Genomic DNA, 12,113 nt, shown 5'->3' on the forward strand with positions numbered 1-12,113 from the left:
AGGTACCAGTCAGTAAGACCCCTTCTCTTCCACAGGAAGCACAGTACAGTACGTAGTCACAACGGGGAAGCATTCAACATTAACACTCACCCTGAGATGAGCACTCCTGAAGGTTACCACAATGAGTAAGACCAAGATGGTTTAACATCCCCGAACAAGGAGGTTTACAGTGCTGGAAAGATACACATCCTCAGCTTGAAAGGAAAGCCCACCGTGGTATTAAAAAAAGGACTAGCTCTGCGGTCAGAAGATGGGGTTTGACTCCTATTATGTGTGACCCTACCTCTCTGGGCCTCAATTTCCTCATACGTTTAGTGAGGACAGTATGCATTCTGTAGTCCATCTGAGAGGAGAGGGTGCTACAGGAGAGTTGAGTGGCAGGCCCTTTAAACCCCTAAAAGGAAAATTGGCTCCTCAACAGAAGTGAGGAGGAAGTAAATTATCCTTTATTAAAGGTAACCTAAACACCAGGGTGCCTGGGTGGCTCAGCTGGTTAATCGTCCAACTCTTAGTTTTACTCAGGTCATGATCTCAGGGTTGTGAGATGGAGCCCAATGGCTCCACCTGCGTAAAATTCTCTCTCCCCTTCTGCCCCTCCCCACCCCCCACTCCACTCTTTCTCCCTCTCTCCAAAAAACAAAGCAAAACAAAGCAAGAACAACCGTAACACCTATCATAATGAGCACTGGGTAATATACAGAATTGTTGGAATCACTATACTGTACACCTGAAACTGATGACACTGTATGTTAAATACATTGGAATTACAATTTTTAAAAAATTTTCTAATAAATAAATAAATAAATAACCTAGACAAAACAAACCAACCAACCCCCCCCCACACACACACACACAAACCAGTAAGGTAAGTGAAATGTCCAGGACTGTGTCTGGCATGTCTAGGTACTCAGTAGTTCCCTTCTCCCTCCTGTTCAGCCCTATTTGGACCCACAGCAGAGAGCAGCTCCAAATATACAAATAGACAATAACACACCCTAAAGACAAAAACTGCTTCTGGGCATAGGGGCTCCCAACCTTGCAATATTTCAGCAGACGCTACATAACCATTTGTGAGGACTGCAGAAGCAATTCAAGCATGGGTTCAGCTACATGGCCCATAAGGTCTCTTTCAACTCTGAGATTCTGTAATTTTTTAAAAAACTGAATCAAGCACGTTCCTGTGGTAGGCAGCATGGATGATAAAAATAAGTTTAAGACATAGTCTCTATCCGCAGAAAAAGCATTTGGCAAAGTACAATATCCACTCATGATAAAAACCCTCAACAGAGTAGGTTTAGAGTGAACATACCTCAACATAATTAAGGCCAAAAATGAAACACCCACAGCTAACAACATTCTTAATGGAGAAAAACTGAGAGCTTTAAACCCTAAGGTTAGGAATAAGACAAGAATGTCCACTGTCAACCCATTTATTCAACAGCATATTGGAAGTCCTAGTCCCAGCAATCAGACAACAAAAAGAAAAAGAAGCATCGAAGCCACTAAGGAAAAAGTAAAATCACTATTTGCAGATGACATGATACTATATACAGAAAACCTGAAAGACCACCGAAACACTGCTAGAGCTGATAGATAAATTCAGTAAAGTCACAGGATACAAAATCAATCTACAGAAATCTGCTGCATTTCTATACACCAATAATGAAGCAGCAAGAAGAGAAACTAAGAAAACAAACCCATTTACAACTGCACCAAAAACAGTTAAGATACCTAGGAACAAACCTAACCAAAGAAGTGAAAGACCTGTACTCTGAAAACTTATTTTAAAACATTGATGAAAGAAATTGAAGATGACACAAAGAAACGGAAAGACATTACATGCTCATGGATTGGAAGAACAAATATTGTTGAACTGTTCATACTACCTAAAGCAATTTATAGATTTAATGTGGTCCCTATCGAAATACCAACTGTATTTTTCACAGAATCCTAAAATTTGCATGGAATACAAAAGACCCTGAATAGCCAAAGCAATCTTGAAAAAGAAAAGCAAAGCTGGAAGCATCTCAATTCTGGACTTCAAGTTATATTACAAAGCTGTAATAATCAAAACAGTATGGTACCAGCACAAAAACAGATACATAAATCAATGAAACAGAACAGAAAACCCAGAAATAAACTCACAATTATATGGCCAATTAATCTTCCACAAAGCAGGAAAGGATATCCAATGGGAAAAAGACAGGCTCTTTAATACATCATGTAGGGAAAACCAGACAGCTACAAGCAAAAGAATGAAACTGGAGCACTTTCTTACACCACTGACAAAAGTAAGTTCAAAATAATTAAAGAGCTAAATGTGAAACCTAAAACCATAAAAATCCTGGAGGAGAGTACAGGCAGTACCTTCTCTAACATCAGCCATAGCAACTTTTCTCTAGACAGGTATCCTGAGGCAAGGGAAACAAAAGCAGAAATAAAATATCGAGACTTCATCAAAATAAAAAGCTTCTGCACAGTGAAGAAATCAACGACGAAGGGCAACTAAAAGGCAACTTACTGAATGGGAGAAGATATTTGCAAATGACATATCTGACAAAGGGTTAGTATCCAAAATATATAAAGAACTGATACAACTCAATACCCAAAAAACAAATTATCCTATTAAAAATCGGGCAGAAGACATGAACAGACATTTCTTCAAAGAAGATGAAAAGCTGGGGCGCCTGGGTGGCTCAGTCGTTAAGCGTCTGCCTTCGGCTCAGGGCGTGATCCCGGAGTTCTGGGATCGAGCCCCGCATCAGGCTCCTCCGTTGGAAGCCTGCTTCTTCCTCTCCCACTCCCCCTGCTTGTGTTCCCTCTCACACTGGCTGTCTCTATCTCTGTCAAATAAATAAATAAAATCTTTAAAAAAAAAAAAAGATACTCATCGTCACTTATCATCAATAATGCAAATCAAAACTACAATGAGGTATCACCTCACACCTGTCAGAATGGCTAACATCAAAAACACAAAAAACAGGTGTTATCAAGAATGTGGAGAAAAAGGAACCCTCTTGCACTGTTGGTGGGAATGCAAACTGAAGCAGCCATTCTGGAAAACAGTATGAAGGTTCCTCAAAAAGTTAAAAATAGAACTACCCTACTACCCAGCAATCACATAATACAAAAACACTATTTCAAAGGGATATATGCACCCCTATGTTTATAGCAGCATTATACACAATAGCAAAGATGTGGAAGCAGCCCAAGTGTCCATCAAATGATGAATGGAATATTATTTAGCCATAAAAAAGAATAGCATCTTGCCATTTGCAACAACTAGATGCAGCTAGAAGAGTATTATGCTAAGTGAAATAAGTCAGTGAGAGAAAGACAAATACCATACGATTTCACTCATGTGGAATTTAAGAAACAACAGAGCGAAGGGGAAAAAAGAGAAAGGCAGACTGACAGACCAACAAAAAGACTCTTTAACTATAGAGAACAAACTGATGGTTACCAGGGAAGAGGTGGTTGCGAGAGATGGGTGAACTGGTGAGAGGGATTAAGGAGTGCATTTGTCATGATAAGCACATGATTAAAATAAAAACTTTTAAAAAATTAAAAGAAAAAAAAAAGACACAGTCTCCCTTTCCAAAGAGCTTCCAACTAGCTTAGAGTGTCAAGACCCATAGAACAGAGGAGTTACAGATAGTACCAATGAGGAAGACAGACAATAAAGATCATAATGTTACAATGGTTCAGAAAAGGAGAAATTACTAGAGGCAAGGAGACTGTCAAAGGGGAGGTGAAAAAGTTCTCACCACAAGAAAAAAAAACTCTGTAACTACATACGGTGACAGACGCTAACTAGATTTGTTGCAGTGACCATTTCACAATATATACAAATATCCCACCATTATGTTGCACGCCTGAAACTAATGTAATGTTATATGCCAATTGTACCTCAATTAAAAGAAAAAAAGCAGCAGCAGAGGCAACAAAAAGGCTGCTAGGATGCTACGACCGTGGAACATGTGGCTACTTGAGGGCTGTATCCTCTGCTAATCTGTATTAGTGGTACTTGCCTTCTCGTGCTGCTGGTTCCGGCCTCAGCCTGACACACAGCCATGTGTGGACACCGCCAGGACAGGAGGCACATCTAACTGCTGGTTTCATGTTCAGCACAGGTTCCAGAGCTTGTGGTTACTTGGCAAACATTCTGCTACTCGGATCATGACATGGGACAGTACGAAGGAGAAAGGACGGACTGTGGAAGAATCCTTTGGGGTGGGGTGGGGGGGCAGGAGAACAGTGAGCTTACAGAAGAAATAAGCAGACCTTGGCAGCAGCGGTACATGGTACGAAGCCTGCAGAATTAGAGTGAAGGGTGACTGAAATTAACTCCTGTTTCCATTTGTTCTCCTAAGACTCAAAGGCTGATCTTCCACCCCCTCAATTCAAAACTCTTCTTTTAAATGTCAAATATTAAAAATGACTTTTGTTTTAATTTGACTCTTCCTATTTTTTTTTCCATCTGCAGATATGTACACATTATTCTAGTAAGATTTTTATAATACTAGGCAGCTGGCTTTCTTACTCACCTAAAGTATCTGATTTATTTTAGACTTTCCTAATAATCACTATATACCCCACAGGGTTACGTGTAACACAGTCTCTTCTTGCAACCAAATTCTAGTCTCAAATAGTGACAAATCCTAATGTCTTTTATACTACAAACATTTGCAATGCTTAATTTGTTTCACTAGTTCATAAAAGTGTTTCGCAGGAGAGAAATAGCAATTAAAATAATCTTTCAATAGATAATTTAAGTTCAAACAAGCAAAATGAAAATGGAGATCAAATGGATCTATTTGAAATTAGCTGGTATCTGATAGGGAGACCCATTGGTCATCATTAAATAGATTCTTGCCACTGTTCATCCTAAATCAAGATACAGAGTAACCCAAGTGAGCAGCTTTCGACTGAAATGCAAACCAAGGCCTGCCATTTTAATAACCTAACCTTAGGACTCTGAATTTAGGTCTCACATTTAAAATGTCTCTATAGTACCTCTAACACAGACATATGACATATGTCTCCTGATCATCTTAAACACACTCTCCAAAAGCCCTCCAAATTTGGTGAAAATCTGTCCAATAGTTTCTGGACAGATTGTGTGTTTCTATGTTGGAGTTAAGAGACAAACGGAAACCCAATTTTAGCTAATAAATAATGTAACTACTTGCACTCATTCAACAGAGGTGAGCAAAGAGATATGGTCTCTGTATTTGTGGAGCTTTTCCATCTGGAGGGGACACTGAAGTTAAAAAGTAATGAGACAAATAAATACATAATTATAGACTGTAAAAAGGGCTAATAAGAAAAAATATAGGGCACTTCCTTAGAATTACTAAAGAGACTTCATTTAGATGGGAGGTTCAAAAGATCAGGAAAAGCCTTTTTAAAGACTGACATTTAAAATGGAAAATACTGGGGGGCGCCTGGGTGGCACAGCGGTTGAGCGTCTGCCTTCGGCTCAGGGCGTGATCCTGGCCTTATGGGATAGAGCCCCACATCAGGCTCCTCTGCTGTGAGCCTGCTTCTTCCTCTCCCACTCCCCCTGCTTGTGTTCCCTCTCTCGCTGGCTGTCTCTATCTCTGTCAAATAAATAAATAAAATCTTTAAAAAAATAAAAAAATAAATAAAATGGAAAATACTGGCCTGCCTGGCTGGCTCAGTTGGAAGAGCATGTGACTCTTGATCTTGGGGTAGTGAGTTTGAGCCCCACGTTGGGTACAGAGATTAAATAAATAAACTCTAGAAATAAAATAAAATGGAAAACATTTATGAAATAACAGTGTTTTTTCAAAAGCAGAAGACAGTTGCAGATATGCTTTGATTATAGTTACGGAGAAGGACAAGCACACAGACAAATCTGGAAGAGAAAACCAAAAACCAAATAGTTGTGTTAGGGTGCTAAGATTATGGACAGGGTTCACACTTCAAAAAAGTCTTTTACTGTTGTTCTATTATTTTTACCATAATTATGACATGCATCGACACAGAATCTGAAACCCTAAAAGAGAACTTTTAGTTTGCCTTTAAGTTTGACCAAAAAACTAGCTCAGTAACAAGACTGACCTTCCTTAAAACTACAGTCGGGCAGGGGCAGGGGCGTCTGGCGGTTGAGAATCCGACTCCTGATTTCAGCTCAGGGAGGAGTCTGCTTGAGATTCTCTCCCCCTCCCTCTGCCGACCCCCACCACCTCTCTCTCTCTCTCTCTCTCTCAAACACATAAAGAAATCTTGAAAACAACAGCAGCAGCAGGGAAGAATAGAATTTGAGCCTTGGAGGCTAAGAGCCTTGGACTCCAATATGGCCCAGGTACTAATTAGCTGCATGATGCGGGACAAGTTACTTGCGCTCCCTGGGAGGCTGTTTGGTCATCTCTAAGATGGAGCTAATACGACCTGCCTCATAAAGTTGTTGTGAGGATAGAACAAAAGGACAGAGAGCTGAGTCCAGTGCCCAGTAGAGAACATGTGCTTACTAAATGTTGATAGGCATTATGATCAATCCAAATGAAAAAGTGGGCTCTGTATCAAAAGTCTCCCAGGCCCAACAGAGGAGCAAACTAGAGAAATCAGATGGCTCCTCACCAATCACTAGTAAATGATTTCTCTCGGACAGTAAATCGAGGGGCTGCATTCATTTTCTCTGAGGACACCTACACTGTACCCTGAGTAAAACCAAAAAGAGCAGTCCAAGAAAAAATTTTCCTAAAGGAGAAATGAGCCCCAAATTTTAGCAATTTACTAAAAACAATTAAGGACACGTTTATTAAAAATGAAGCCTCATGGGGCAGCTGACTGGCTGAGTCAGTAGAGTAGGCAACTCTTGATCTTGGGGTTCTGAGTTCAAGCCCCACATTTACTTAAAAAAAGAAAGAAAAAAGAAGAAGCCTCCTGAAACAGTTTCCAGAAACTGAGGTAGAATCCATATAAAAATGTGGTAGATTTACACAGCTGGAATTTGCCAAGCAATGACATCACTGAGGCATGCTTTCATTTCCAGACTATTTGTGAAAATAAACTTAAAAAACAACAAGTCCATCAGACTGTCATGCATCTTCAAACATAGACACTGTCATTAAATTAGAAGGCTCTAACATCAAATATTAGGGTATTTTCTTCAACTTAAAACATTAGGTAAAAAAAATTGGGAAGCATTCAGCCAAACACTCAAAAAACCATTACTTTAATCATTTAGTTAATTGAGCAAAAAGTAAAAACGTTTTTGTTCATTCACTTCCATCAGAACAGAAAACAGTGTCAAAAGAGAAGAAGGCTTTCACTATTGCTTTGTTGAATACCTGGATTAGACTGACCACCCTTTAAGATAGTCTTTGTGTACTTCAAAACTCAAACCAAGCCACACAGAGCAGCTGCTCACTGACCAACTGGTCTGCAGAATTCAATGAACGACAAAAGGTTACCTTAATTCAATAAGATAATCAGCACACATTTACCCACCACCCAGAGTCTAACCATCTGCAAGGCGGCAGAGCCAAATGCCTATAAAACAACTGGCAGCATGCAGACATGTCCTCGTGTCCCTCATGTCAATGAAATTTCTCTCTTAGCAACAGCTAAAAAGAAGCTGAACTTTCAGAAAATCAAGATATCATGATCCAACAACTTGTTAGTAAGTTATTTTGAGTGCCACTGAGATTTCCAGGCCAGATGGGTAATATGTTTTATTCAATTGAGTCTTGTACTGGGATAACAAAATGTGAGGCAGACTCGATCTGGATCCTTTCATTGTTCAAGAGGCAAAGCAACCTAGTGGCTTCCAAATAACAGCAGGAACAATATAGCAGGAAAGAAAAAGAAAAAGAAAAGAAAAGAAAAGAAAAGAAAAGAGAAAGAAAGAAAGAAAAAAAAAAAAAAAACGAACCAGCAAAACCCCAACCACAAGAGCAACTTCAGAGCAAAAAACCAGTGACAATTCAGACTGCAAATCTGACATCTGCCTTTGGCCAGGATACCATTCGGCTAAACATGCATCTGTAGTGATCAAAACTACCAAATGATGATGATAATTCAACACAGAAGAGCACTGTAAACAGAATTCAATACAGAAGTTTATTTTCTTCCTAACACACTACACTTAAATCAATGGAGGCAGTATTTCCCAAGTATGGTGATGCTTTGAGGTGACCTGAATCTCAGAGTGATAAAGCTGTTGTTCCCTTTTCTATTTTCTTTCATACTCTCTCATTAAGCCAAGGAGAGGTCTCAGTTTGGTGCTAATATGTCTTTAACACCTCTGTAATGTTTGCTAATGTTCCTTTGAGAGAGCAGGCCTCAGACTCAGAGCCTTGGCAGATAGAAGTACCCAGCCACATTTTAATAAAATTTTTGAAAGTAACTTTTACAGTTACCTTCTATATCCTTTATGACAAGGAATGCTTGTTTCCTACTTATGGTAATAACAGTTTCCTTTTTCAATAGATCTATTAAAGTAAAGAAAGTGAGGTGATTTAATTTTTAATAAGTATTCTAATTACATTTAGTTTTCCAAATTTACATTTTGAAAAAATTGAGTCTACAAAAAAACTGAAGTAGTACAATCAATGCTTATATACCCTTCACCTAGATTCACCAATTAACATTTTTGCCTCATATCTTTATGTACGTCAGTATCTCTACGCATACAATCTACTCACACGTATATATTTGTGTACACACACCTCTGTTATGGTTGTTGTTGAACCATTTAGAAGTAAGTTGCATCAGCATGACACTTCACCATTAGATATTTCAGAATACATATCCTAACTTATAAGCACATATCTCAGATAACCAAAATGTCATTATTGTAAGAGCATTAATGCCTTAATTTCCCCTAATATTTGGTTCAAATTTAAATTAATCTAATTATCCCCCAATATCTGGTCCAGAAACCAAGGTTCATGTGTGGCATTTCATTTGTTATACCTGTTTAGGGGGGTAATCTGAAAGAAATATGAAGAATATAATTAATATAATATATGAAACTGGCAGAAATTGTGAAGGAGGCACATTCTGGTTTGAAAACAATGAACTGATTAATAACGTGAGGGGAACGAGGGAAAGAATAATGTAAATAATTAATAAAGAAGGAAAAAAGACCTCTGCTATTAAACTAAACTCATATTGATAGCACAAAAAGCTATGAAGGAAAATATTTAAGACCTTCTCTTTTTTACAGGGCCTTGAACGAAGACAAAAGTAAGTGAAAAGATCACTGTCAGATCATACAGTTATATGCCAAATTGTGCTTCATTAAAAATTCCAGAGCTGATATATGTTCAAAATAACTAGCTCATCTTTTTTTATTGAACAGACACTGTGCTAGGGCCTTAAATACATCATCTCATTAAATCCTAATTGGCAGCCCCATGAAGAGTATTTTTTTATTCCTATTTTACAGATGAGATGACTGAAACGCAGGGAGTTTGTATGGGCCATTGTTTTCTTCCTATCACTAGAACTTTCCCAAGAAGAATGCACTCATATATTTCTTATATACCTAAAAAACAAATTTCAAAAGAACAAAAAACACCGAAAGTATGAATCTATTTTTTGTTAAAATATATATACAAATGTATACACAGTATTTATTTACAACTGCTTTAAAAGGGCTTGGAAGAATACATACGAATCACTAACTATGGCTGTCTCTGGAAGGCTGTTTTAGGGGAAGAACATACAGGGCCAATGAGAAACAACTCTTACTTTTTACTTTATACATTAAAATTTTTGACATTAGGTATTACTTTTATAGCTTCTTAAAAGTCAGAAACTAAATTTTAAATGCCCATATTCTTTCAATCATATTATGCTGCCACACATATGTCTTCAGTATTACCACCCATTAAGACATACTTGGTTTTGATTTAATGGTAAAAAAATAATTACTTTAAATTATAAATTATTACACTATAGTTTATTACAATACAGATCTGGATATACCATGCATTACAATGTATTACATACATCACAGCTTCTAAAACCTAGGATGGTGTTTTATCCCTCTTGTATGATGATGTACTCTCTTCCCCTCCTTCCCCTCTCCCTCTTTCACTCCCTCCCTCCCTCTCTCTCACACACAAACATGCCCATGCACATCCGTGCATGCGCGCGCGCACACACACACTCTGGTCCCCTAATATAAGCATAACAAAAGGACTGGCAAGAGGGAATAAGCTTACTAATAAGAACACGTCTTTACTGAATAGACATGTTTATAAAATGCTAGAGGTATATTCATTAAGACTGAAATTTTAAAATATGTCAGGAAAATTTACTACTCAAAGGACTGTCACTCATTAAATAATACACCATGAACATGTGGGATTCATACTCTGAAAGTAAGGATGGTTAAATATTAGGAAATTGGTTATTATAATTAATCATATGAAAGATTAAAGGAGAAAAATCGTATCTCCATAAAACCTGAAAAGATATTCGGTAAAATTAAAAATCCACACCTGATATAACTTCTTTAACATAATGAATGCATAAGCCAGCATCACATTTAACAGGGAGATATTGAAGTATTCCCCCAAAGCATCTTCACTATCACTAGTATTCATTAACATCATAGAAAAAACCATATCATGCAAACAGTAATGGCTACCTGAGTATCAGAAAACAGACTTTAACATAAAGTTGTTACTAGAGGGATGCCTGGATGGTGCAGTCGGTTAAGCGTCTGATCCAACTCTGGGTTTTGGCTCAGGTCATGATCTCAGGGTTGTGAGATAGACTCCTGAGTCGGGCTCTGCAGTCTGTTTGAGAGTCTCTCTCCGTCTCCCTCTGCCCCTCCCCACCTCCTGCGCGCTCGCTCGCTCTCTCTCAAATAAATAAATCTTAAAAAAAAAAAGTTGTTACTAGAAAAAAAAAAGACATTGTATAATTATGAAAGGTTCAATAAATGAAGAAAACATAGCAATTATAAATACATATGCACCTAATAGGGCCTCAAGACAGGTTAAGAAAAATGGACAATAATGAAAGAACAGACTATTCAGTATTAATACTTTCAGTAATAATCAAGGAGAAGATCAACAAACAGAAGTTTTGAACAGCACTACAAACCAACTAGATCTAACCGACATTTACAGATGTCTCTAGTCAAGAACAGCAGAATACATCTTCTTCTCAAGTGCACATAGAACATTTTTCAGTTAGAACGCAGGTAAAGCCATAAAGCAAGCCTCAATCAATGAAAAAGGACTGAAATCATACAAACTATGTTCTGACCACAATGGAATGAAATTAGAAACCCGTTTTTAAAAAGTAAATTTAGGAAATTTACAGCCCAGTGTAAATCTCTGAGCAACACTAAATGAGAGTGAGGTAGCTGGAAAGGTCAGGCAGCAGGATAGGGGCCAGAGTATGATAGGCAACAGTTCAAAGTATGCCCACCAAGAAACCCACTCTCTCCCAACCGTGTCAGATTTAATGCAGCAAGCATTTCTGACAAATGCACTTTTACAGCATTAAAGCTAATAGCTAATCAGTTAAAATAAACCCTTTTTGGAACCCTCAGTTTCACAAGATGATCATAAGAAGTTAGTGAAACAGGCTGGCTGACATACAGGGATAGCTAAGACCCTCTAGTGCCCCTTTAAGGGGCAAATGATTTCAAGGATATATCTATTCCAGCAATCCTTGGAAATGGGAATACTGTACCATGGAGGCCACTTGCATCTTGCTTCCTCCCTCCTCCCCAACATTCCAAAGGAAAACTAGAGACAGAGAGCTCCACAGGTTAAATAAGGTTAAGTGAAATAAAAGTTGGAAAGTTAATTTAATTAAAATTTTCAAAGGCAAAAGTGAAACTGTATTAAGAGAGATCTGGATTTCTGATAGATATAAAGTTACTATATAATTTTATAAAAGCATCATAAATTAGTGCAGAAAGTAAGAATTATATGATACTGAAATAATTAGTCCACTATTAAAGCAAATGAACAAAAAACGGATCCTTATACCATTTACCAAAAGAAAAATTACAATTTTAATGACTTAAGTATAACAGTACTAGAGACAAACCAAAAAAAACAAAAGGAAATATTAGTAAATGCCTTCTCTTAATTCAAGACTGGGAAGAACAT

General features: G+C 37.8%; 1 protein-coding gene across 6 annotated transcripts in view; it reads right to left on the bottom strand.

The window, feature by feature from the left end:
- The window catches only part of KAT6B (lysine acetyltransferase 6B), a 178,267-nt gene that overhangs the window by 136,384 nt on the left and 29,770 nt on the right, over positions 1-12,113 (bottom strand). The window lies entirely within an intron of this gene.

This window comes from Ursus arctos, unplaced genomic scaffold, assembly GCF_023065955.2.
Source record: "Ursus arctos isolate Adak ecotype North America unplaced genomic scaffold, UrsArc2.0 scaffold_7, whole genome shotgun sequence".
NCBI classification, from domain to species: Eukaryota; Metazoa; Chordata; class Mammalia; order Carnivora; family Ursidae; genus Ursus; species Ursus arctos.